This window comes from Nicotiana sylvestris, chromosome 11, assembly GCF_000393655.2.
Source record: "Nicotiana sylvestris chromosome 11, ASM39365v2, whole genome shotgun sequence".
Taxonomy (NCBI): Eukaryota; Viridiplantae; Streptophyta; class Magnoliopsida; order Solanales; family Solanaceae; genus Nicotiana; species Nicotiana sylvestris.
Window position 1 is genome coordinate 116,238,086 of NC_091067.1, and position 27,148 is coordinate 116,265,233.

At 37.6% G+C, this 27,148-nt stretch overlaps 1 long non-coding RNA gene across 1 annotated transcript; it reads right to left on the reverse strand.

Annotated features, from left to right (window-relative positions):
* Positions 1-6,944: 6,944 nt before the first annotated feature.
* Positions 6,945-21,850, reverse strand: LOC104228345 (uncharacterized). The gene is made up of 2 exons (XR_711325.2): positions 10,676-21,850; positions 6,945-7,324 (listed from the first exon to the last, which is right to left on the reverse strand). It is a non-coding gene; the product is annotated as an uncharacterized lncRNA (long non-coding RNA).
* Positions 21,851-27,148: the final 5,298 nt, after the last annotated feature.

Genomic DNA, 27,148 nt, shown 5'->3' on the forward strand with positions numbered 1-27,148 from the left:
ACGTCTCCTGAAAATGATAGGAACTTCAAATCTACCTCACAATCCAATATCACAAAGTCAGCTGGCAAGATGAATTTGTCCACCCGGACAGGCACATCATCAATAATACCCAATGGTTTTTTTATCGTTCTATCTGTCATTTGTAATCTCATGGAAGTCGGCATCGGCTGCCCAATACCCAAAGTCTTGATAATGGAATAGGGCATCAAATTGATACTAGCCCCCAAATCACATATAGCTTTAGCAAACTCCGCACTCCCAATGGTGCAAAGAATGGTGAAAGCACCGGGATCTTTAAGCTTCGGGGCCATTGAATGCACTATTGCACTAACTTGGTGAGTCATCTTTATAGTTTCACAATCCATAGACCGCTTCTTTATTACCAAGTCCTTCATGAATTTAGCATAGCCCGGCATTTGTTCAAGAGCCTCCACCAAAGGCACATTGATGGATAAGCCATTAATCCTGTCAATAAACTTTTTAAACTGATTTTCATTTTTCTGCTTCGCGAGCCTTTGAGGAAAAGGCGGAGGTGACCTTGGCAAAGGAGCCTTGGCTTTAGGCACAACCGGCTCTGGCATGTCTATTATGTGTTCCCTAGATGGGTTCACATCGTTTTGAGTTTCCACCTCGACATCTTGAATATCAATCCTCACTTCTTCATTTACATTTTCATCAATCACATTTTCAACCACCAAAGGAACTTCATCTTCTTGCAACTCAACATCATTATCCACAACTTGCTTTTGTTTGGAGGCATGCACATCACCGCCTCTCCCACTTTTTGTTATTACTACCATAACATGATAGTTCCCACCCTTCGGGTTCACTACCGTATCACTTGGTAGTGCACCCTTAGGGCGAGTATTTAAAGACTGTGAGGTTTGGCCTAACTGCACCCCCAAGTTTCTGATAGAGGTATTGTGGGAAGCCAACTGAGCATCCGAGTCCGCATTCTTCTTTATCATCTACTCGAACATCATTTCAATTCTACCCATATCATTTCTAGAAGAACTAGGACTTTGATATGGAAATGGGGGTGGATTGTTCGGTTGTTGGTGCATTGGGGGCCTTTGAAAGCCTTACACCCGGTTTTCTTGGTTTCCATTATTCCATATACCTTGATTGTTATTACTACCCTAATTGTTGTTATTACCATTCCAATTTCCTTGGTTGCTTTGATTGTTGTTCTGATTTCCCCAGTTGTTGTTTTGGTTATTGTTCCCCCAATTACCATTGCATTGTTGTTGATTGCCCTAATTGCCTTGGGGTATCCATTGTTGTTGGTTGAAAGAATTGCCTCTTTGGCCTTGATAATTATACACGTATTGCACCTCTTCACTTTGTTCATCATAACCATCATTTTGAAATCCACCATAAGAATTATCAAATTGCTCTGAATTCCCTTGGTTTTGTTGCCCTCTTTGTCTTCTTTTGTTGACAAGCATGTTAACACCTCCATGGCATTCACTTGGCCCGAATTTTGAACTTGTTGCAACTGTGCCTTTGCTAGTTGGTTCATTGTAGTTGTCAGCTCAGCTATAGTCTGCCCATGATCATGTATTTCCTTGTGCAAATGGATAACTGTGGGGTCACCCTGGGGCACATTGGCTCTACTTTGCCAAGCGAAAGAAGTGTCAGCCATCTCGTCAAGAATGTCACAAGCCTCATCATATGACAGCTTCATGAAGTTGCCCCCAGCAAGTTGGTTCACTATGCATTAGTTTGTTGTATTAATGCCCCGATAGAAGGTTTGTTGGATCATCGCCTCAGTCATATCATTGTTGGGGCATTCCTTCAGCATTGTTCTATAACGCTCCCAAATCTCATGCAAAGGTTCCGTGGGCTCTTGCTTGAACGCCAAGATCTCATCTCTCAATGCAGCCATATGCCCCGGTGAGAAAAATTTTGCAATGAACTTGTTCGCCAACTCATCCCAAGTAGTGATGGAATGGTTGGGAAGTCGCTCGAGCCAATCCAATGCCTTCCCTTTAAGTGAGAATGGGAAGAGTCTCAACCTAAGAGCATCCTCGGACACATTAGTTTTCTTGCTCCCCCAACATGTATTCACGAACCCCTTGAGATGTTTGTAAGCATTTTGATTTGCAGGGCCCGTGAAATACTCATGTTGTTCTAGTAAGTTCAACATCACATTGGTTATTTGAAAATTTCCCACCCGGATTCGGGGTGGGACAATATCACTTGCATAGCCTTGGCTCGGAAGTACTCTAGGAGCCACTCTTGGAGGTAGCGGAGGAGGGTCGGGGATATTGTCATTAGCATTAGCATTAGCCTGGCGGCCTCTACGTTGTACTTGAAGTACAAGAGGCACCTCATCATCTCTGACATCATCTACCTCCTCCCCCGCAATCACAGTTCCAAGAGGGTCATTAGCGTTGTTTGCTGCCATTTGGTACCTGAGTTGTGCCACAAACAAATTAGTAACAAAGAAGGAAAGAAGAACAATACACAAAACTATTTAAATAGATATCCAAAAATATTAGCTCCCCGGCAACGGTGCCAAAAAGTGATCGACGCCTACCCTGCACTACTATTGAGTAGCGAGAGAGGGTCGAAGCAGCTTTTACCTAATTTAGGGTCGAGATTGATTTCCACAGAGAGCTAGATGTTGGAGTAGGGTATCTATCTAATTTAGAGTTGGGTATGTGTTCCAAATTACACTTCTAAACATTTTTGGGTTTATGTTTTACATCTACTTTTATCAAACTGCAATGGTAAATTAAACTAAAATAAGCTAAGAGTAAAATGTTGTGAATTGTTCAAATGGTTTAAAAGGCACTAGGGTAGTGACTTTCGCCTAGGTGGTCAATTGACGGATACTTGAGTTTAAGGCATGATTGATATATTTGGGGAGTATGATATAACCGTTGCACGATTTTACCCACTCTACACCTCTCGGTGGTTCAAGTGATTTTACCCGAATTGACTTTCTCAAGACCATTTGGGTATGCAAATTTGCACAAGCAATCAAGGTTCAAGTAGGGTATTACTCTCTCGAGGTTTAACCCTTTAATTAGGGCTATCAATCTCTTGAGTACGCCCCAATTCCTTGTTGGACCAATTTCAGAGACTCAAGCTCTCTTTCTCAAGAAGAGCTCAAGTCAACTAAACACAAACTAGTGTTTGCAACCACTAATTCAACAATTAAACATGAAATTAACCCAAATATCAAACACCTCTAGTCAATCTAGCCCTAAAACACAAGACCCATCAATTACCCACACTAGGGTTGAGCCACAACCCTAGCTTATGGGTTTAGCTACTCATAATTAAAGAAGAAAAAAAAGAAATAGATGAAGAAAAACTCATATTAATTAATTATTAAATGAAATAAGAAGATTCAATGTTGAAATGTAGCAAAAATTACTCAAAATAGCTAAAACTATAAAGTCACAAGCGCAACTCTGAAGAGAAAACTATCTGATGACCTAAAAAATGGGAAAAGAAGTTATTTCTACTAAGCTGAAAAATATGGACACAAATACCCCTATGGGGCTAGTGCGGACTGCACAAAATCACTTGCGGCCGCACTAAGGCTCTAAGCCTAAGAATCTAGCTCTCTGAACTCAGGCAATACGGACCGCACAGAATGGAGTGCTACCGCAGAGGCTTCTAGTGCGGTCCGCATGAAATGGAGCACGGACTGCATTGGCATGAAACTCGAAACTGGCACTCTCTGATCCTTTTTACGGCGGACCGCACAAAATCGAGTGCGGCCGCATTGATCCCAGTGCAGACCTCATAAAACCTAGTGCGGCCGCATTGCCCTTTTTGCCTGAATATCATACTCTCTGAACCTCATTTGTGCGGACCGCACAGAATGGTGTGCGGCCGCACTGGCCTTGTTTTGTCTGAGCTTTGTCTTGTCTTGATATTTGTGTAAGTTTCACTTCTTTTTAGCTGATCTTTGACATCTTGTCACCTTGTTGATCAAACCTGCAATCAAGCACAAGTTGTGAGCTTTTGGGACTATTTTGTACACATTTCTAATAAAAACATAAGCAAGAAGAAGTATAAAATGTAGCAAAATCCCTAGTTATCAGAGCGCACCAACATCTTCCGCTGAGCTGATAGCCTACTTGGAGGGCTCTCGACTTGTCTATCGAGACCTGCGAGCATGAAACACAGTGTTACCAGGCAAAAGGGATATCAGTACAAAAAATATACCGAGTATGTAAGGCACATAGTACATAACAGACATGGAAGAAATATACAGTACTTAACTCAACCTGTAAGTCTGAATAACTCTGTAAATCATGAAATACTTTTAGTGTCATGCATATGCGTATGAATGTCATTTCGTGCATAGGTACATGTCTCATAACATCATCAGCCTCTGATGGCATCCCATCGTATCATATCATCCACTGTGGGCAAAATTATCAACGTATACCAGCTGATCAGGTGGTGGTGCGTATATAACGTCGTAACCTTTTCTCATATCTCATATACATATATTTACATATATACGCGTATATAACGTCATTTGATCATGGGTCAATGCACATGAGTAAAATGCATGAAAAATACGTAATAATCTCAATATTCCTTCCGGATAAACTTTTCCAACTGCGTATTATTCTGAGACCTATGAACAGAAAATAATAATAATTTTCATGGGGAATCAATTATATAGACACCTCTAATAATTCTATGAATAGAGTAATTTATGAAAATTGTGTGTTCGCTCGTTTCTTCAGTATCATATGGACCATGCCAAAAGAAAGGAGGGATACACTTAACATACCTGGAGCAGGAACAACTCCTTATAATTATCCCGTTGAAAACTTTCGTGGATTGAACTTAGAACCCCAAAATCGGAATTAAGCTTCTGTGCTTTTGAACTTGAGGAACGAAATTGGCTTGGATTTACTTGAAATTGGAACGAATCTTGGATTAGATTTGAAATTTGGATGAACTTATTCATATTCTGCTTCTCAAGTCATTTGTTTGAAACCAAAACATAATGCTCTGATTTTGAGTTGCTTACTTAGTTTTCTAGATAATGTTAAGTCTTATTTGCTAAGACTTTAAATCATGTCTTGGTTATCACATATTAGCCATCTGGCAAAGTGACTACACAGTCACTTCCAATCTTGTGGCTTCTTGCCACGTGGGTTGGGGTGGGATATTAATAATTTAATTTTTTTATCCACTTATTAGCTAACTGAGTAATGTCTTGTTAACCGGTAATTAATCAATTACCCGTATAATTTAAAAATTATCTCAACTTAATTAAATACTATTGTCTTTTAACATACTTTCTATACCTACTAGCATGATCATGTAGTACCTTGTATGGCACTAGTCCATAAATACTGGGTATTTTAGCTCGGTCCGTATTTTATCCCAAAATGTCAAACTTCGACAAAATTCATTCTCTTCGATTTTACTTACCCTCTTACCTTTACGAATTTACTTATCACTTATAATCCTTATAATCCCCAAATAATCTTTTCATTGGACTGATGTCAATTTCCTTGCGACAAATTCAACGTACAATACTACAAGGTGCAACCTCGTCGTAACTTAATACTGCCAAGCGTGACATCACCGTAATATAATACTGCAGGGCGTAATATTATTCGCCCCTTTGGAACATTCGTCCTCGAATGTTGACTACTGATGCATTTATCATTTTCATAACTTATATCTTCCGACTACTTTAGAATTTCCCTTGCCATCTAGGAGACTGTTTTGTGAATGAGTCCAAAGTCCATGGCATTCCCCCCTTAGGCCTCCTTCTCACACCACTTGTAGTTGGAATTCTTCCAATCTCATAACTGTTGCTACCTTTCATCATGCAGCCTGTACAATTTTGACCTTGTATGTGTGCCCAATCTCTAGGCTTCATATGTAGAGCTTGATAAGATGTCCCTTTGGGCATCTATGAGTATACTGAAGTTCCTCGCTCGGTACTTTATTGAATTCATGAATATTGCTATATCTCATCGCATAGGTCCGTTTAGCCATCCGTACAAATTTACTGTCATAACTCTTATTTTAATTTATCATTGCTGAAGTCTGCTACCAAATCTCAGCTTATTCTCGTTGCTTATTCCTTATGTATAAATTTAAGTCCTTTAATGCTTCCTCATTACTGCTCATCTTTAGAATGACGGCCTAATCTCATCTCATACTTTGTGACTTTTGTCCATCTATTGTTGATTCACCTCAATATTGATCTACAATATACCACTGATAACTTGAAACTTCTTACCTAATACTTTTCCCCTAGGGCTTACGTTACATCAAGGAATATTCGAAGTGATTCCCATAATCGTATTTCATAGTGTCTCAAAGTGATTCACCTTATGGGGGTATCCTAATTTCGTGCCGCTAGCGAAATCTTTTCTCCTTCTCTTCTTTTTTTTCTTTTTGAAATCATTATTCGGACGAAGGTCCAAACGTCATCCTTTATCTGTCACAATTATACCCTCATTTTATTACCAGGTCAGCATTTCATTTCTTCTAAATACTATTAATCTTAGACTCCTTTGACACTACAATAAAAAAGGCCTTTAGTGGCAATAAATATTTTTTTTAGCGGCAATAGCTATTGCCGCAAAAACTATTACCAGCAATTAGTTATTTGTCGTTGTATCCAGCATCGCTAAAAGCTTTAGTAGCAATTATATCAAGTGTTGGTAAAGGTCCCAATTATTGCCGCTAAAAGATGGAGTTTTTAGTGGCATTTAATTACAAGCAATTACAATAGCCACTAAAGCTACCCATCAATTAGCCTTTTATTTTTCTTTAGCAGCATTTATTATGGCCGGTATATATTTATTTTAATGTTGATAAAGGTATCTTTTTAATAGCCATTATAATAGCACCTAAATCTATACCGAGATTTGCAATTATACTAATATTTAATAGCCTTTCAGTTGTATGAAATTCCAATATCATAAATATGTTACTCATTCAAGAAATTATAATAATATTTTATTAAATCTATAATATACAAAAACAAATGCTAATACATAAATTTAGAGTATCAACACAAAGAAAAAATATAGCATTCGAATCCAACAATAGTAGTTTCTCCTTCTACAAGCCTAGTTCCATATAGTGTCAATTTTAGCCTCCAAAGCACCATCATATTCAGATGTGGTAGACCAAAGTATTTATTCTCTCAATATCCATTTCTGCCCCAACGCGAATCAGATGATACCGGTCATTATCCATGGAGTCTTGACAAGGCTAAACAAGCATGATCGATTCTTGATGACACCAGCAGGTTGCATCCATTCAACAGTAAATTTGTAGCCACGTCATTTGTGGATTGTCGCTTCGAAGCAAACTGCACAAAAGAAGTTGTTAGAAAACTTGCGCCATCTACTCGTGAAAAAAAATTAATATATATGCAGTCGAAGTTAGACGATGAAGGCAAAGATAAACTTTGATTCTCTTCAACTTTGTACTCTTAGCTCTTTGTTCATTAAGCATTACAAGTGACTAGTTCATATTAACCAAAAAAAACACACATTCAAATACAAAATAATTGAATTCAGTTTTTGAAATATAAGATAACAAATAATGCACAAATAGTAAATGTGGCCGAGAAGCAAACCCAATATAACTCACGATCAAATAAATTAAAGCTTCTCAAGATATAATGTCGTCAAATTGACATCTCATCATTTAATATCGGCAACATTTCAGTTCAGGTCGTATAAAATATTATTCAAAAGTCCCATTTTAGTTGTAATTTCAAACAAAATCTATGGTGTCTCATTGTAAAAACCTATTACTTAAGATAAGATAAAAAAGAAATGATTGCAAGTTGCATTTAAACATATGGCAGGAGAATGTGCTTATGGAAATGAAATTCATGCATGAGCAGTTCGAACCTCTTGAGCATAAGTTGGTGAAATCGTAGTAATAATGTTAGAAAATACAATTGCACCCTGCAACAAGAAGGAACCATATTCACTGCATATTAAAAAATTGACATGGAAGGAAAGAAGCCGCCCAAGATCAGTTATAACAACTTAACATTAGAATCCTTCTAACTTCACATGATTTATTCTATCATTTGTTGTATTATCATGCATCCTATCTGGCTTGTTGAGTGATAAGCATCAAGACTGCAAGATGTTTAACTCTGATGTCTGAATATGTGAAAAGTAGCAGCTAAAAGATAAAGAGAAATGGGAGTCCATCTTATGACAAAAAAAATGTTTGCCAGTCAGTTGTAGAAAGAAATTAACAGGAAATTATGGAAACATCAAGAACAAGTTTTTGATCCATTTTTGAACAATGTAAATGAACAATTAGTATGTTTTTAAAATTGAAGGAGCTTCTTTCAGATTCATCAAACTTAATATTCATATAAAATAGTTCGACACTAACTTTCTCTGCATAAACAAACCAGTTGAAGCTTTTACACCAGATAGAGTTCATAGACATCTATACTAGTATGTCAACGAATTCTTTTTGCACTAGTAAAACTACTAGCAGCTATTGTAGGTATAAAATAGTGTTGGTCTGCTAAAGACTACAATGCAAAGTACTAGAAATGTGTTATATAGATACTACAATATATGTTACCGAACATCACAATAGGCTATAATAATATCTACATAGAACAGTAACAAAAGCAATTATTGGTAATTAAAATGTGCTCACAACAAGAATTTTAACTGCCTACTTGCGTTTGTGTGTAGAGTGCATGTCTTCAAGAGATTTCAAGTGACATCCAATATTGCAAATCTAATTATCAAATTAAATTTTCATTCCAAAGATCAAAATCACGAAATCACACCTTGAATTTTAGTTTCTGTTTTTTATCATTGCATCATAATATGGAGAAATTCCGACAAAATTAGAAGTCAATATATATATCCACAATGTAGAGTATATCGAAGAAAGCTTAAAATTAATAACGCTTACTGTAGAAGGAAAAACAAGCAGATAAGATAGAAATTAAAATATAATTTTAATTTTGACTAGTCATGAAACCCTAGTTTCTAATGAATGATAGAATCTATATTCAGCGCTCATTTAATCTAATCGACATAACAATAAAGAAAGTGTCACACCTCCTTTTGGCATTACACCCCGGGGAGGATGTAGAGGAGTTTTTCCAATTAAAGGACAATCGGAACAGGATTTAATTATTAATTATTCAGAGTCGCCACTTGGGAGATTAATGGTGTCCCAAGTCACCGGTTGAATCCCGAACCGAGGAAATTTATGACCCTGTTAACAGTCCGCGAACCAGAAATCCGAGTAAGGAATTCTGTTAACCCGGGAGAAGGTATTAGGTATTCCCGGGTTCCGTGGTTCTAACACGGTGGCTCAACTGTTGTATTTGATTTTATCTGGTTTTAATACATACTAGCTTATGTGCCTTTTATTCGTAAACCGCTTTTTATCATTATTTATTTTAAAAGAATTGCGACGTCGTGAAAACACGTTTCAAACCACGTCGCAATCAATGCACTCATGGTCGTCAACATATTTCGACTTCGTCGAGGTACGGATTTGGGTCGCATCAATGCGCACCTGAGTTTAAAGAAGTAATTTAATTAAATCGTGCCTAAAGGTTCTAACGTAATATTATTTTGGGGGAGGCCGTGAAGTTCGCTAAACGGACCTCCCAAATTCTAATCAGTTTTAACAACCACTTATTGAGGGCCCCACATTTATTTGTTTTTGTTCGGTGAGGTTCGTCTCATTTGATGAACCTCTTTTCTATCATTATTTATTTTATAAGAATTACGATGTCGTGAAAACGCATTTCGAACCTCGTCGCAATCAATGCGCCCGTGATTGTCAACACATTTCGACTTCATCGAGATTTAGATTTGGGTCGCATCAATGCGCACCCGAATTTAGGAAAGTAATATTATTATACTAACGCGCCTAAAGCAATTCCGCGTTTACAACTCTGTGAGGGCCACGAGAATTCAACTAAATGGCTCGCCTCGATTTCTAAGGATTAAAATATTAATTAAATGAGGGTCATGCATTGTAAATTTTGTTTGGCACGGCACGCCTTTACACAAGATTGCAAACCCATAATGTAATAGGGCACCTACTTTATGAAAGTTGACAAAACACTTCATAGTAAATTAAACACATTTTTGACAATGAATATCGAACTTCCACAATGTGTAAAGCTAAACGAAATCTAAAATAAAACAACGTATAAGGAACCTAAAAGGTTATCTTGAAAAGCTATCCTCACTGCCAAAGAAATTATCTAATAAAAAAAAGACTTCCCCATTACTTTGACAGTGCATAATCACTCAAAACACAAGGTTTTCATTGAGGGAAAGAGAGGCGAGTTGGTCAGCAAGGCTATTAGCCTGCTGAACGTTAAAAAGAAAAAAAACTTCCATAGCCTCATTACTTTGGCCCTCAACGCCTCTTAGAAACTACGTAGGTACAAGATGAATTTGTTTTAGAAAAAAAAATAACATTTCAATGACATGCTCGAATTGACAGCAAACAATGTCCAAACAATGAAACACCTGAACTCACGACATTTTCAAATAAAAATAAAAGTAACATAGAAAGGTCCAGAAGAAACAAACCTATTATAAAACTCAAACAGAATCAACGTTTAAACATGATTTCAAACAGGAGAAATGTATTCATTCATCACTAAATATAACAAAATACAGGGGGGTTCTTTTGAATTTACCTCTTAAACAAAACAATAGGAACAGTCTCCGGTACAGAGCGGCAACAAATGAGTAACAAACAACAACGGATGCGGACTTCAACAGCCTTTTATAGATCCATGGAAGAGGAATTTAGACTTTGAAAATTCAGCAATCAATTACTTCTCCAAATCTAATTTGAAAGTCCAATTTTTCGTTTTCTTTTCGTCTTCTTTTTTCGATGATTTTTCAGAGTTTCATTTTTTGAATTCTCTCGGCTTTGTTTCAACCATTTGTGTTCAAAGAGATGATCTGTTTCTCGGCTTCTCTTGTGTGTGTTAGGGAGATAAGAAGAGGAGGAAATCCAGAGGAAAGGGGGATGGTGTTCGTTCTTTTTTATCCCCCAGGCAGAGAGGTACGCCGCTAGAGTCTAATCTCAGGGGAGGGTCTGATGATTTTTTTTTTATCTCCCCCGGGGGGGTCTTGTGTGGGGAGTTTTATTTGGGGAGAAGGTGTTATGTGAGGTAATATTTTGGGGGGAAAGTTTTAGGTGGGGAAATATTTTTGGGGAAAGGTCTAGGTGGGGAGAAATGATTTGGGGGGAAAATATTTTGGGGAAGGTTCTTCCCATTTTTTTTTTACTCCCAATTTCTTTTTATCTTCCTCTTTTTGTATTTTATTTAGTTATTTTGTACTTTATTTTCTAATTTTGTTAAATGCTAAATTAAAAACCAAAACCCAAATTAACACTAAAAATTAGATTTCATAAAAAAAATGCAAACTGATACAAATTTAAACTAAAAATGCAAAAGGTACTATTTTTGTTTTTTTCTTCCTACTTTGTTCTAAAACAAATTAACCTTTAATTAATCCTAAAATATGAAACTAGATCCTAAATGTAAATGCTTATTTTTGTATTTTATTATTGTGATTTTTAAAATATTAAAATATATGAAATGAGACTACAAAAGGAAAAATTCCTAAAAAAAAAATCAATAAAAATTATTTTGACTTATTTTTAGGAGTTATCTTCATGTAGGGCAAAAATCACGTGCTTACAGCTTCCCCTCTTTGCTCGGGAACACGAAGAGTTTTCGGGCAAAGATAAAGTAAGCACTGTGAGGGATTTTTGCCCATTTGAAACTCCATGAGAAGCAATTTTTGAAAAACTGTCTCACCGAACCTTGCTTCAAAGGTTGCCTACATATCCTTGGCTATAAAGGAATCAGGTCAGGTGTAGTTCAGAAGTGAACGAGGTGATGGAGTACCGAGGTTGAAAGTCGAGGTTCCGTCCGAGGCTCCGGTCCGCTGTCTCGTTATCAAAATCAGAATTGAAAAGACTAACTAAGCCTATCAGCTACGAGTTACAAGATTCCTATCTATGAGTCTTCTGAAGCTTGATCTTGAGTCTTGGTTGGTGCTTCACGCGGACCCTTGATCTGAATCTTGATGCTTGTTAGCCGCAGGTGTTTGTTCAATCTTCTTCAGCTTTTGGATCAAGACCGGACATGTAGTGTTCATGACTTCAACCACGTCTTGAGCAGTTCACATCTTTTCCTGCTTCTGAATTTTGGAGCTCACTTCTTTTGTTCTTCTTCTTTTTTTTTTCTTTTTTTTGGGATTGAGATTAATTCTTCCTGCCATCTCGAATCGTGTGCCTCGAGGTCAAACCTGCTCGGCACCTTGAACCATTTTCCCTTGAAACTTGAACTGTCTTCCTTCGAAACTACTTTCTCTTGAAACTTGAGTTATATTCCCTTGCTCTCCAGGTGAAATCCATTGTTGCCGTTTTGAATTGTAAATTGAGATGTTTTCCCTTCTTCAAACTGCTGAGCTTGAATGTATTTGAACTTGAATGTATTCCTCTGTTTTTCAGGCGGGCTCCTGACTTCATAAAAACAGACAAAACAAAGAAAACTTTCTTCCCCAGTTTGGAAACAGGGTACATGTTACTGGATATTAATAAGAATTTAATTAAAACTTGATTTGAAATACCTCTGTTATATAGGCGGGCTCCTGACTTTTGAAACTTGGATTGTATGCCTCTGTTCTTCAGGAGGGCTCCTGACTTCAAAAAGACAAAAAAATCGATTGAAAACTAAAATTTGAATTGTATCACCTATGTTTTTCGGGCGGGCTCCTGATTGCTGAATTTGAAATTGAATGTATTCCTCTATTATCCAGGCGGGCTCCTGACTTCACAAAAATAGACAAAACAAAGAAAACTTTTTGCCCCAGTTTTGGAAAACTGGTTGTTTGTTACCACATACTAATAAGAACTAAAACTTGAATTGTGATAAGACTGAAATGCAACTTTTAAAAATTTAAAGACTGAAATGTATCTTAAAATTTAAAATTTATCTTAGGCGAAAAATTCATCAGACTAAGATTTTCATCTTAGGTGAAAGATTCGATTGACTAAGATTTATCTTTATCTTAGGTGAAAAATTCATTAGACTAAGATTTCCATCTTAGGAGAAAGATTCAACATACTAAGATTTTTATCTTTTATCTTAGGTGAAATATTCATCAGACTAAGATGAGAAAGATTCAACAGACTAAGATTTTTATCTTTATCCTTGGTGAAAAATTCTTCAGACTAAGATTTTCATCTTAGGAGAAAGATTCAACAGACTAAGATTGTGACTCTAGGAGATAATTCATCAGACTAGGTCCATTTTGTGTGATCTCAGGAGGAAGATTCATCGGATTGCGATTTTGACTCTAGGAGATAATTCATCAGACTAGGTCCATTTTTGTGTGATCCCGACTTTCTTAATTTTCCAAAGTCCAACTTCCTTTCTTTTCAAATTCTGCCTTCCTTTCTTGTTCCCAAATTATGCCTTCCTTTCTCTCTTTTTTTTTTCGACTTCTGTCCTCCCCTTCTTTAAATTATGCCTTCCCTTCTTTTCCCTCAATTCTGTCTTCCCTTCTTTTTTCCAACTTCTGCCTTTATCTAAATTATGCCCTCCTTTCTTTTCCAACTTCTGCATTTATTTTTTTCAAATTATGCCTTCCTTTCGTTTTTCCAACTTCTGCCTTTATCTTAGGTGAAAGATTCATCAGACTAAGATTTTTATCTTAGGTGAAAAATTCAACAGACTAAGATTTCTTTATCTTAGGTGAAAAATTCAACAGACTAAGATTTCTTTATCTTATGTGAAAAATTCATCAGACTAAGATTTTCTTTTAACCATTTTCCTTCGAAATTTATTTTATCTACCCACTAACTTGAATTATCTTCCTTCAGAACTGCTTCCCTAAAAACTGGTGTTGTCCTCCTTCAAAAAAAACCACTTCCCTAAAAACTAGTGTTTCATTCCTCCAAAAATGACTTTTCTTAGAATTGGTGTTTCTTTCCTGAAAACTACTTCCCTCTCTTTTTCTCTTTTTTTAAAAAACACTTGTATTGACCTTCATGTTCTTCAGATGGGTACCCGAAAAAAAAAATTCAACATGACAGAAAATTTTCTGCCCCAGTTTGATAATCCTCCTGTAGCATATCTTCTGCCATAAATAACATTTCCATGCCCCTGTTTCAAATCAAAGAAAATTCTGTCAGTTTAAAAGTGCGGTGGTTGGTTGTGGTACTCCCGCTGGGATGGCTTTCCTTTTCTCCTTTCCATGATTTGCGTTGCCCGACCATCTTTGAAACTTGGCTGATAACTTCCACCCTTCTTGACGACTATCTCTTAATTATTAGTTCTAGTCTTCTTATCTGACCCCATATGTTTTCTGTGACAACTGATTCTTCATGAAGGTCTTGCATATTTACTGATTAACCACTTTCCCCGTCATCTGTGTCACTGAAATACCCTTTTTCCCCGTTCAATCCCAATACCCTCTATCTGTTGCATTATTCCTAAACCGACATCTACCAAACTTTGTGTTTCATAAGGATCCCAAAGTATGTTGATTATTACCAGCTCAGTGCTCTTGTTATTTTTCCTGACTTGTGACCCCATTTTGTGCAATTGGAAAGCTGGTGGCCAATTTTGAAGTCATTCCTCACTTGTTACGACCAAAAGACTCAGAAAGGGGAAATAAACAAAACAAAAGGAACAGAGTAAAGGACAATAGAAAGAGATGATTCCTAACAAGAAAACTACATAGTAGAAACCTATCGGATGTGGATACCGACTCTAATGACCTTGACATGCACCTGCGACCTATTCTGTTAAGCAAATCTGATGTTCAGCTCTTGTTGTTCCTTTTTGCCGTGAAACTGGGCTTCATTGCTCCGCTTATCCAATTTGATTCGCATTCCTTATTCGGATTGTAGTGCCCAAAGGGTTTTCACCATCAAACCTCTCTCATTTCGTTCTTTCTCTCAACTTACTGTCGCCTCAAGGTGCCTGTAAAGGTTTTCACCAATAAGACTCTCTCATTTTTTATTTCCCTTAACTTTCATCACCTTGCGATACCCATGAGGACTTTCATCAATAAGATTCTCTCATTTTCATTTTCCTTGTTTGGACCGGAGTGTTGCCCCTTACATGAATTACCTTACCTGCTCGACTTGGCATTTCTCAAAGACTGATCAGAAGGTCTTTCTTTGGACCGTAATGTAGGCTTTTGGATGGGTTAGAAAGAAAGGGTATAAGAGGCTCAAAACAATTTCAAAATGGGTTAAAATTACAACTTTTGGAATCCAACTTCTCACAACAACCACAATTTCTGCCCCGGTTTCTTGCTTGGGGATTTTTGGATTTTTGTTTTGGTATGACTGAACCTCAGAGAGGCTGTCTACGTATCCTTTTGGGATCAAGTCAATACGTAGTTCACGACATAGACATTACTTTTTTGTGATTTTTCTTTCTCTTCTTTTCTTTTCTGTTCTTCTTTTCTTCTTTTCTTTCATTTTCCTTTCTTTTCTTTCTTTTCTTTTCTTTTCTTTATTTTCTTTTCTTTTTATCTTTCCTTCCTTTCTTTTTTTTTCCTTTTCATTTGCTTATTTGCGGCACTTGTGTTCCTTAATTGTGTTGTTGATTCCGAAAGAGGGGTACGAAAGAAAATAAACACGGCTCAAAAGGGGTGACAATGGAAAAAAGTATTTGGATAGCAGAACAAAATATTTTCATCATTTCAATCCTCAAGACATGCCAAAAGCAAACCAATACGATTAATGCACAGAAATTACACATAGTATATCCTGACCGCCTCGGAGTTGATGGCCATTTTCACACATTTTTCTGCTACATCTGTCAAATATAATGCACCATTGGGCAACACTCTTACTCTTATTACCACGACCGGCCCCCTGTCGATTTGGCCAACTTGATTTTAGGGTTTCTTTATATTCTATCCGCCCCAGTTTCACATGGTTTGGGCGTCAAACAATCTCAAAACGTCCAAATCTGTTCTTATTTCCTCAGGTGCCCCTATCGTTTTCAAAATGGTCTCACTGCTTCGCAACTTTTGAAGATCAGACTGAGAATTATGCGTGCATGCCATGTCACTAGAACCGGAAAAAGGCAAAACAAAACGATAGAAAAGAACTAAACGAAGAACAATGATTGGAAGTAACAAAAGACCGGAACTTGCATTAGACAACGATGAAATAACTCGAATAACAAAACAAGCAAACAAACTGGAGTACAACCCTAGAATGAACCTGAAACACCCATGGACAACACTAAACGAACCACTACGACTAAACAAGCTAGACAAAAATGAAAGGATAAGAGGGTTTGATCACAAGACAATATCTGGATTACAACCCTGCAAATAACCCTGACAACAGAAATGACAGCAAAATGGACCACTAAAGCTCCTCCCCAGCTGACTTAGGAATGGAGCGTCTTTCCAATTACCAAGCACGACATTTTAGCCACTAAGCTTCGCATCCATATTGCCATGACCACTATCTGCGTCAGTATTTTCAACTTCGGTCAACAAGTTCCCAAGAGGATTCTCATATCCCATGTCACCGGGCATGTTCTGGGTGCCACTGTCTTGAATCAAATTTTCCTGGATCATCCTTTCTATTTCTCTCTTCAAATCCCGATAATTTTCCACATTGTGCCCCAGAGCATTGGAGTGGTATTCACACCTTTTAGATGAGTCAAAGCTTCTCGCACGTCGGTCCACCTGATTTGGAGGAATGGGTGCAATCATGTCATGTTGTTTTAACTTCTCAAATAAGCTTGCATAGGACTCTCCTATTGGTGTAAAACTATCTTTCAACTTTTGTTCCCTTCTATACCCCTGGCTTGGATGTGGGTTACAAGGTAATTGAAAATTTTGCAGAGGCTGGTAGAGATTTTATGATACTCGTGCTCGCTTTCTCGGGTGATTTGGTGGCTGGGCAACATACTGGGATGGATTAACAGAGTATGGGGGTTCGGAGGTGGATAGTAATGCTTAGGGGGTCATGGAAAACCTGATGAGGCTGCACATACCTTCGAGATGTTCTCCTAGGACCTCTTCTCAACCCTGATATCACCATGATTTCTTCATCCCTCTCATTCGTGTTACCAGATTCAATTTGGACAGCTTGAGCTGCAGCTTTGAGAGCTGTTTGACTTATAATTCTGCCTGTCTTAAGACCGTTCTCCACCATTTCTCCCATTTTGATTGCTTCCGGGAAGGATTTACCCACTGCGGACGTCATGTATTGAAAATAATCTGGCTCTTGAGCCTGTAGAAAGACAGTGATTAACTCGTGGTCATCCATGGGTGGCTTTAGCTCTAGCTGCCTGCTCTCTCCATTTGATGGCATATTCCCTGAAACTTTCAGTTGGTTTCTTTTTAGGTTAGAAAGGGAAATACGGTCTGGGGCGATGTCGATGTTGTATTGAAACTGTTTGACAAAGGCTCGTGCCATGTCATCCCAGACGTACCAGCAAGATGTATCTTGATCCAAAAACCATTCAGATGCTACTCCCGAGAGGCTTTCCCCAAAATAAGCTATAAGTAATTCTTCCTTTCTTCCCACACCTCTCAATTGGTTGCAATACCTTTTCAGGTAGGCTATGGAGTCTCCATGTCCATTGTACTTTCCAAATTTGGGAACCTTGAAACCAGGCGGCAAGTGGACATCGGGGAACATGCATAGATCTCTGAAGGCAACGCTCTTTTGACCTGTCATTGCTTGCGTGTTTTTCAACCGTTGTTCTAACCTTTTCACTCTTTGGGTTATTTATTCCTGTACTCTCTTTCGGGCAGGCTTCTCGATGTTTACAGGAAGCTCAAACGAGTACGAGTGGTATTTGGGATAGTGGTACTGTTCTTGTTGTGTAGCAAATTGTGACTCGTGACAAGGCTGTCCTTGGCCATTGGCTCAGGCTTGCCGCATTTTGGTCATTTTTTGTTTTAGTGTTCTATTTTCCTCAACCACAGTAGACCTTTGTTGAACCCTCTGACCCTGAGTCTCTTGAGCACTCGTAACAGCTTCGATGTCAGTTATCATTTTTCCTCAGATCTTGTGTTTCCAGCTTACCACAAACAAACCACCTCAACATTCTTCACAATTCAAAACAAAACATGTTAGAATGGATTGAGTCGGTCCTCATTATTAACATCTTTTCCATTGTTTTATTCAATTCTTCTTTTCCATTTTTCATTCATTTTTTTTGTTGCGGTCGAATCTTATGGAGATTGCCTACGTATCATGACCCTTCATGAATCAGACCGTGCGTAGTTCTTGCAAATAAAAGGTAAACGACAATAAAATATTTTTGGAATTTTCCATTTTCATAATAACGAAAAAACCGACCAACTTAACGATGCAATACAGACTCGAAAATCAAACGACCCATATACTCTAATCAAAAGAAATACAAACCCAAAAACAAAATGACAGATTCCTTCCCCTATATGCTAACTTTGACCCAAAAATCCGAACGGTATTCACTTGACCACTGACTCTTTTCTTGTTTTTTCAAAATTAAAATAAATGACCCGGTATTGCAAACACGGCCTTCCTGCGCCTCGGGGACGAAGATTTTAAGGCTGTGAGGGTCAAAAATCAAAATACGACCAAAGGTGGCTGTTTATGCAAAGTCAACCTTCCGGCGCCCCGTTTGGGAACATTTGGCTATTTTTGACAAAAACGGCATCACCTGGTTTATTTATGATAAAAATTAAAATTTTGATATTTTTTGGTTATTTTTGCAAAGGGGAGGTTGGACCCGATGAGGGTTGCCTACGTATCTCACGCCCTGTGAGAATCAAACCATGCGTAGTTAAGGCGAATTAACCAAACCATTTTAAAACAAGACCTTTCTTGATTTTCATTTTTCATGGCAAGACAAACTATTTTCCTTTGCTATTTTGAAAACAAGACAAAATAACGATTTTTTTTTCATTTTCAACAAACAATAAAACAACCTATTTTTCCAAACTAAAATAAAGACTCTTCTCCATTTTCTTTTTCAACAAACAACTGTCCGAAAATAAAAGACTCTTTTTTCCTATTTTCCTCTTTTTTTCGTTTTCTCAAAATTTCGGCAGAGTTTCGACAGTACTTGGTTTTTCTGTTATTTCTCTCTTTTTTTTCTTCTTTTTTTTCCTCGATTTTTCAACATTCTCGAGATTCAGAAACCGGTCAACAAGAAGGTTCGAAACAAATATATGTACTGAGCAAGTAGGATGCATCAGGATGGTCCTTTCATTTCAGGTTGTTAGCCCTAGACGGATCCAACCCCTGTGTTGAGTCCCTTAAGTCAAATGTAGCATCATGCAAATAATCGTTCCTACTAGGGATCCGGCATGAAGTTACGTTATTCTATATTCAAAACCTGGGTCGATGTTCTAGACTGTGTACCCGGGCGGACGACTCGAGTCGAGGAGGGGGCAACTTTCCGGGAACCAAAAGGTTATCCGGCTTAGTAACTTGTCCGACCTCTTTCTTATTTCAAGATATGACACTAACAGAATAGGGAGTCTCAACTAGTAAGCACATCCCCGGAGGTGAAGAGAGAAGGGTGTCGGCACAGTTTATATACAATTCAGATAATATCAAAGCGGTAACATTTAGCACATTCAGCACAAAACATGTAGGAAAATCAGATACAACCAAATACAACAATTTATCTAAGCTCAAATTTTGAACCCTAAACCAGAGATTCTGGGATTCGTCCCCAGCAGAGTCGCCAGAGCTGTCACACCTCCTTTTGGCATTACACCCCGGGGAGGGTGTAGAGGAGTTTTTCTAATTAAAGGACAATCGGAACGGGATTTAATTATTAATTATTCAGAGTCGCCACTTGGGAGATTAATGGTGTCCCAAGTCACCGGTTGAATCCCGAACCGAGGAAATTTATGACCCTGTTAACAGTCCGCGAACCAGAAATCCGAGTAAGGAATCATGTTAACCCGGGAGAAGGTATTAGGAATTTTCGGGTTCCGTGGTTCTAACACGGTGGCTCGACTGTTGTATTTAATTTTATCTGGTTTTAATACATACTAGCTTATGTACCTTTTATTCGTAAACCGCTTTATATCATTATTTATTTTAAAAGAATTGTGACGTCGTGAAAACACATTTCAAACCACGTCGCAATCAATGCACCCATGGTCGTCAACACATTTCGACTTCGTCGAGGTTTGGATTTGGGTCGCATCAATGCGCACCCGAGTTTAAAGAAGTAATTTAATTAAATCGCGCCTAAAGGTTCTAACGTAATATTATTTTGGGGGAGGCCGTGAAGTTCGCTAAACGGCCCTCCCAAGTTCTAATCAGTTTTAACAACCACTTATTGAGCGCCCCACATTTATTTGTTTTTGTTCGGTGAGGCTCGTCTCATTTTATGAACCTCTTTTCTATCATTATTTATTTTATAAGAATTACGATGTCGTGAAAACGCGTTTCGAACCCCGTCGCAATCAATGCGCCCGTGATTGTCAACACATTTCGACTTCATCGAGATTTAGATTTGGGTCGCATCAATGCGCACCCGAATTTAGGAAAGTAATATTATTAAACTAACGCGCCTAAAGCAATTTCGCGTTTACAACTTTGTGAGGGCCACGAGAATTCAACTAAATGGCTCTCCTCGATTTCTAAGGATTAAAATATTAATTAAATGAGGGTCATGCATTGTAAATTTTGTTTGGCACGGCACGCTTTTACTCAAGATTGCAAACCCATAATGTAATAGGGCACCTACTTTATGAAAGTTGACAAAACACTTCACAGTAAATTAAACACATTTTTGACAATGAATATCGAACTTCCACAATGTGTAAAGCTAAACGGAATCTAAAATAAAACAACGTATAAGGAACCTAAAAGGTTATCTTGAAAAGCTATCCTCACTGCCAAAGAAATTATCTAATAAAAAAAAGACTTCCCCATTACTTTGACAGTGCATAATCACTCAAAACACAAGGTTTTCATTGAGGGAAAGAGAGGCGAGTTGGTCAGCAAGGCTATTAGCCTGCTGAACGTTAAAAAGAAAAAAAACTTCTATAGCCTCATTACTTTGGCCCTCAACGCCTCTTAGAAACTACGTAGGTACAAGATGAATTTGTTTTAGAAAAAAAAAATAACATTTCAGTGACATGCTCGAATTGACAGCAAACAATGTCCAAACAATGAAACACCTGAACTCACGACATTTTCAAATAAAAATAAAAGTAACATAGAAAGGTCCAGAAGAAACAAACCTATTATAAAACTCAAACAGAATCAACGTTTAAACATGATTTCAAACAGGAGAAATGTATTCATTCATCACTAAATATAACAAAATACAGGGGGGTTCTTTTGAATTTACCTTTTAAACAAAACAATAGGAACAGTCTCCGGTACAGAGCGGCAACAAATGAGTAACAAACAACAACGGATGCGGGCTTCAACAGCCTTTTATAGATCCATGGAAGAGGAATTTAGACTTTGAAAATTCAGCAATCAATTACTTCTCCAAATCTAATTTGAAAGTCCAATTTTTCGTTTTCTTTTCGTCTTCTTTTTTCGATGATTTTTCAGAGTTTCATTTTTTGAATTCTCTCGGCTTTGTTTCAACCATTTGTGTTCAAAGAGATGATCTGTTTCTCGGCTTCTCTTGTGTGTGTTAGTGAGATAAGAAGAGGAGGAAATCCAGAGGAAAGGGGGATGGTGTTCGTTCTTTTTTATCCCCCAGGCAGAGAGGTATGCCGCTAGAGTCTAATCTCAGGAGGGGAGGGTCTGATGATTTTTTTTTTATCTCCCCCGGGGGGGTCTTGTGTGGGGAGTTTTATTTGGGGAGAAGGTGTTATGTGAGGTAATATTTTGGGGGGAAGGTTTTAGGTGGGGAAATATTTTGGGGGGAAGGTCTTAGGTGGGGAGAAATAATTTGGGGAGAAAATATTTTGGGGAAGGTTCTTCCCTTTTTTTTTTACTCCCAATTTCTTTTTATCTTTCTCTTTTTGTATTTTATTTAGTTATTTTGTACTTTATTTTCTAATTTTGTTAAATGCTAAATTAAAAACCAAAACCCAAATTAACTCTAAAAATTAGATTTCCTAATAAAAATGTAAACTGATACAAATTTAAACTAAAAATGCAAAAGGTACTATTTTTGTTTTTTTCTTCCTATTTTGTTCTAAAACAAATTAACCCTTAATTAATCCTAAAATATGAAACTAGATCCTAAATGCAAATGCGTATTTTTGTATTTTATTATTGTGATTTTTAAAATATTAAAATGTATGAAATGAGACTACAAAAGGAAAAATTCCTAAACAAAATCAATAAAAATTATTTTGACTTATTTTTAGGAGTTATCTTCATGTAGGGCAAAAATCGCGTGCTTACAGAAAGACCACAATAGGAACAAGCCAAGAAGCTTGTTTACAAGCTCCAATTTCTACTCTTTAGAAAGAAAGAGCCATCCACAATAAAGAAAATCAAATCTAGAAGGAAAAATGATAGACAAAGAGAAAGAGTAGAGAGATGTACCTGGTGATGGTGGCCGGCGATAATACGAGATGAGTTGGGTGATGACGACCGTGAGAGAGATAGGAGGGTCTGCTCAATTTTGTGCATCTCTGTAGTAGAGATGATAATTGTGCATTTTGGGGGTGAATGTATCCAGCGAAAGAAAGATTAAAATCAATTGTTATTAAAAGTAACTTTTAGACACGATTATTTTGAATAGCCAGTAAAAAAAAATACTATTTTGGGTCCAAAGTTAAATTGCCGCAAATATTTATGTTTATGGAATAAAGCAGCGTCAATTAGTTAATTGCCCCAAAATCATTGCCGCTAAAGGCATTTTTTCTTGTAGTGTGAGTTCATTAAGGCTATAGTGAACTTTGTATAACATAGAGAAACTGTCTGCTCTTCTTGTTTTCATGGGCTTAATCCTAAAGGCTTATCCATTTTCATCACCTTTTCACTCGCATTTCCTCATCCTTACTCATGTTTCCTTAAAATTCTGTCGCTCTACCGAACTTTAGCTTGCGACATATACATATCTATTTATACTACTCGCAACTTTCCTTCAACTTGCTTGCACCATAGATTTCCTTATGTTATTCTGGAACGTCAAGCGAAACATCACATCGTCTCCAACTTTTCTCTACTCTCTTAACGAGATCCCTCAGTACTTAGAAACCATAGGCTGGAAGACATGCCACCGACGATATCGCTATCATTCCCGGTTATTGGATCCCTGTTGTGAGCAGCTTATTTTTTACCATGTTTGAATTTATTCCTACTTTTCTCTACTCACTACCCACTTTCCCCACTTTCTCCACTCACTACCCACTTTCCCCATTTTTCCAACTCATGTTCCCCACTCTCCCCACTTTCCCCACTTTCTCCACTCACTACCCACTTTCCCCACTTTCTTCACTCACTACTCACTTTCCCCATTTTCCCCACTCATGTTCCCCATTCTCCCCACTTTCTCCACTCACTACCCACTTTCCCCACTTTCTCCACTCACTACCCACTTTCCCCATTTTCCCCACTCATGTTCCCCACTCTCCCCAAAAACTATTTCCTCCACCCACTTTTCATCATTCTCTCTACCTATAACACACACATCAAGACCTCACCTTAAAAAAATTATATATAGAAAAGGGTACATTTTACAAGAGAGCTCTCTTCTTCTTCTTGGATTTTTTCTCCAAGCAACAGACAAATACAACAGATCTCACCCTTTCTTCCCAAGAAAAACGGCCGCACACACTCATTTTACCACAAAAGCTTCTCTGAAAAGGCACACCTGAATTCACACCCAACATTTGAGTGACTCACTTTGAAAATTTCTTCACACTCAAAAGAGCTGAAAGCAAAGGCTTCAAAATTCAAAATTTTCAGCTGGATTCGGGTAAAAGTTTGTTGCTCTGTTGCTACTGTTGAAATTGCTTCTTGAGCTCCTCATGTGATTTGGATTCTGTTTTTCTTTGGCTTATCTCTTGGTGTCCGCTTAACTCTGTTAGGTCAGTCCCAAATCCTTTGTATTATGTTTTGTTGAATGACTATATAAAGTTATTGAATTCCTTTTAGATTTTTGGATTTGCTCAAAAATACGATTTCTGTTATTCTAGTGTGTCATGGATGAATGTTTGGTTTCCATTTGAATAAAGTAGTGTAATGAATCGAAAATGTTAAACTTTAGATTAAATTTTGACGAAGTAAATGCTGTAAAGATTTTGGAATCTGTTATTTGCTTTGGGAGTCTTTACTCATTTTCTTTAATTTCCACTTCTTGTCATCGAGGAAGAGAGTAAAATCCAAGCAAATTTGCTCTTAAATCGAGGATCTGATGGCCAGCAATGGTTATCTTTTAATAGCAAACAAGCCGTAAATTATATTCTATACTCCACTTTCAGAAATAAGATAAGCGACATCATGAGGTATATAGTTTTTTTTGAGTAGCAAAAATATAAAGATATATAGTATCATATGTTTCAACTCGTAGGCATAATGATTCCTCAATAGTTTGTTAATGAGTTGTTTGTGCACTCCAGCTTTTACAACCATAATCTACTTTATTTATTTGATTAGTTTAACGTCAAAATTTGCCCCCCTATCCTCTCTGCCTTACGTTTTCTGGTTCTTGGACTTTTTGCCTCCTGATTTATCCAATCCTTTTTTACTAGTCTATGTATTTTCATGACTTGTACATTAAGTTACATAAGTCGAGCAAATTTAAATATATATCTTCCTTTTTTACAAAAACTTTTGAAGTATGTATATGTTCGTGTATGTATAAAAGAGATAGAAAACGCAAGCTAAAAAAATAAAAATTGGCTTGAACTTTCGTAGTTTACTTTAGGTGCGTTAATTGAATAATTGTCATAGCTACGGGTACGGTTCCCGTAACGTAGTTTGTGACACCTAGTTACTAAAATCCGGGGGTACAGTCATGTGACCCGACCACAATTTAATCTTTAAAAAAAATTAAACATGTTGTAGATCGTGAGTACGGTTCTCGTGACATAATTCGCAATATGTAACAATAATTAAATAAAAGCGGTTATAAGGTAAAAATGCACAATAGTTTAAAACATGTATTAAAATCAGATAATATGCGAGTTATAATAGTTTAAGCAACCGTGCTAGAACCATGGAATCCGGGGATGCCTAACACCTTCCCCCGGGTTAACAGAGTTCCCTATTCAGAATTTCTGGTTCGCAGACTTCAAAAAGGAAAGTCGAAATTTTCCTCGATCTGGGATTTAAAATAAATCGGTGACTTGAGACACCAAATAAACTATCCCAAGTGGCGACTCTGAACAAAATTGAATAAATTAATCACATTTCGAATAATGTCACTGTAAGCACGTGATTTTTGCTTCACGGACGATCGCTCCAAAAGAAAATAAAAAATAGTGACAAATGGCTTCGCTGCACAATTTTTCGATCTTTCCGTAACATGTGTTGTTGGTCATTTGTGTGTCTGTTCATTTTGCATCCAGTCACTATTAAACAAAAATACAAAACTATGTGTCGGTAAAAGAAAATTCAAAAAATATATATATGTGTGCATCGTTCGTTCTAGGCTTTTAGTTAACTTACTTAAATATTTTTGTGATAATTGTGTTAAAATGTTACATTGTTGTTTAGTTTTAATTTCGTTGTTTTATTATCTATTATTTTTATTTTGTTTTAAAAGAAAAATGAAAAAAAAAAGAAAGCAAAAGAGTGAAGGATTAAAATCGATTTGGGCCCAGAAATTGAAACAAAAAGGGGCCCAAAACGGCACTCAGACCCAGTCCAAATCCAGCCTGCCCAAGCAAGGACTCAAACGACGTCGTATCGGCATCCCCATTTGAAGCCATTGATCTGATTCAAAGGAACGGTCCAGATCAGGCTGTTCAACTCGCCTCAACGACGTCGTTTCAGGCAAGATGATCTAAGTCGTCCAACCCCATTGATCCAACGGATCCAGGCCCTCCTCTAAACCCGTCAACATGACCCGATCCAATCCCCCACCCGGTCTTAACCCACTATCATCTCTCGAACGACGTCGTCTCTCCTCAATGAGTAGATCCTGGCCTTTAATCTCAATTGATCCAACGGCCAGGATCTAAACCCTCATTACATATATAAACCTTCCCTTACACCCCACGCCCCCTATACCAACACCCCATCCCTTCGTCCCCAAACTCAAACCCGGACCCCCATTAGAAACCCTAGCCGCCCCCCGTCTCCCTCGCGATTAAAACCGGCGGCATGGACGCCGGTGGCCACCTCCTGAACACCCTAAGACCCCTCACTCTCCTGAACATGGATCTGTTACTCCCTAGCCTCGAATCACTTTCCTTCGTCTCGAATCTTCGTTTGAAGATTTGAGTCGAACCCGGACCTATGCCAAACCACCCCATCTTCATACCAGACACCCCCTGACCTTCCTCGTGACCAAACCAAGCTTGGTTTGGTCCGAATCTACCCACAACTCCCTAAAAATCAGATCTGGAAATCCAGACTTTAGAACACATGCACCTGGGGAATCCGGCCGGTTTGGACATGGGTTTGAGGTCTAATAGACCTTAATCAAGGTGTTCTCATGTGAGAACACCCTGATTAAAGTTTGTTCGGCCTCAAAAGTTCGAAGATGAATCAGATTTGGGTCTGTTTGATTTAAACATTTTCGGTACGTTTTCCTTTCTTTTGTGTTAGTTTTAATTAAGTGGTCAGCATGTTTCGTTGGGTTTGTTTGTTATTTTTGTTATTTTTCATTCGGATTTCTTTCATCTCTTTAAAGACCTTTTTCTTTGGTCGGTTGATTTTCTATGTGTGTATTCTGAATGTACTCTGTGATAAACATGATCGTCGATTAGTTTAATCGTCAGATAAGTTAACTCATATAGGCCCCAGTAATTGAACAAAAATTGTCTGATGCCCTTTAGGTCCCTAAACGTATTGTTTGTATGAGCGATTGGTTATTACCTGTTATAATTAGTATAGTCGAATCGATAAATGTCGTCGATTAAGTCTTCTATAACTAATGAATCAAATGAGCTAATAATGTCGCATGACTAATCAAACCTTGCCACTGACTGAATTGCCCCAGCATTGTTTGAAATGAGTTTTTCTGCATTATAAAAATGACTGAAAAGGTCAGTCCAGGGCA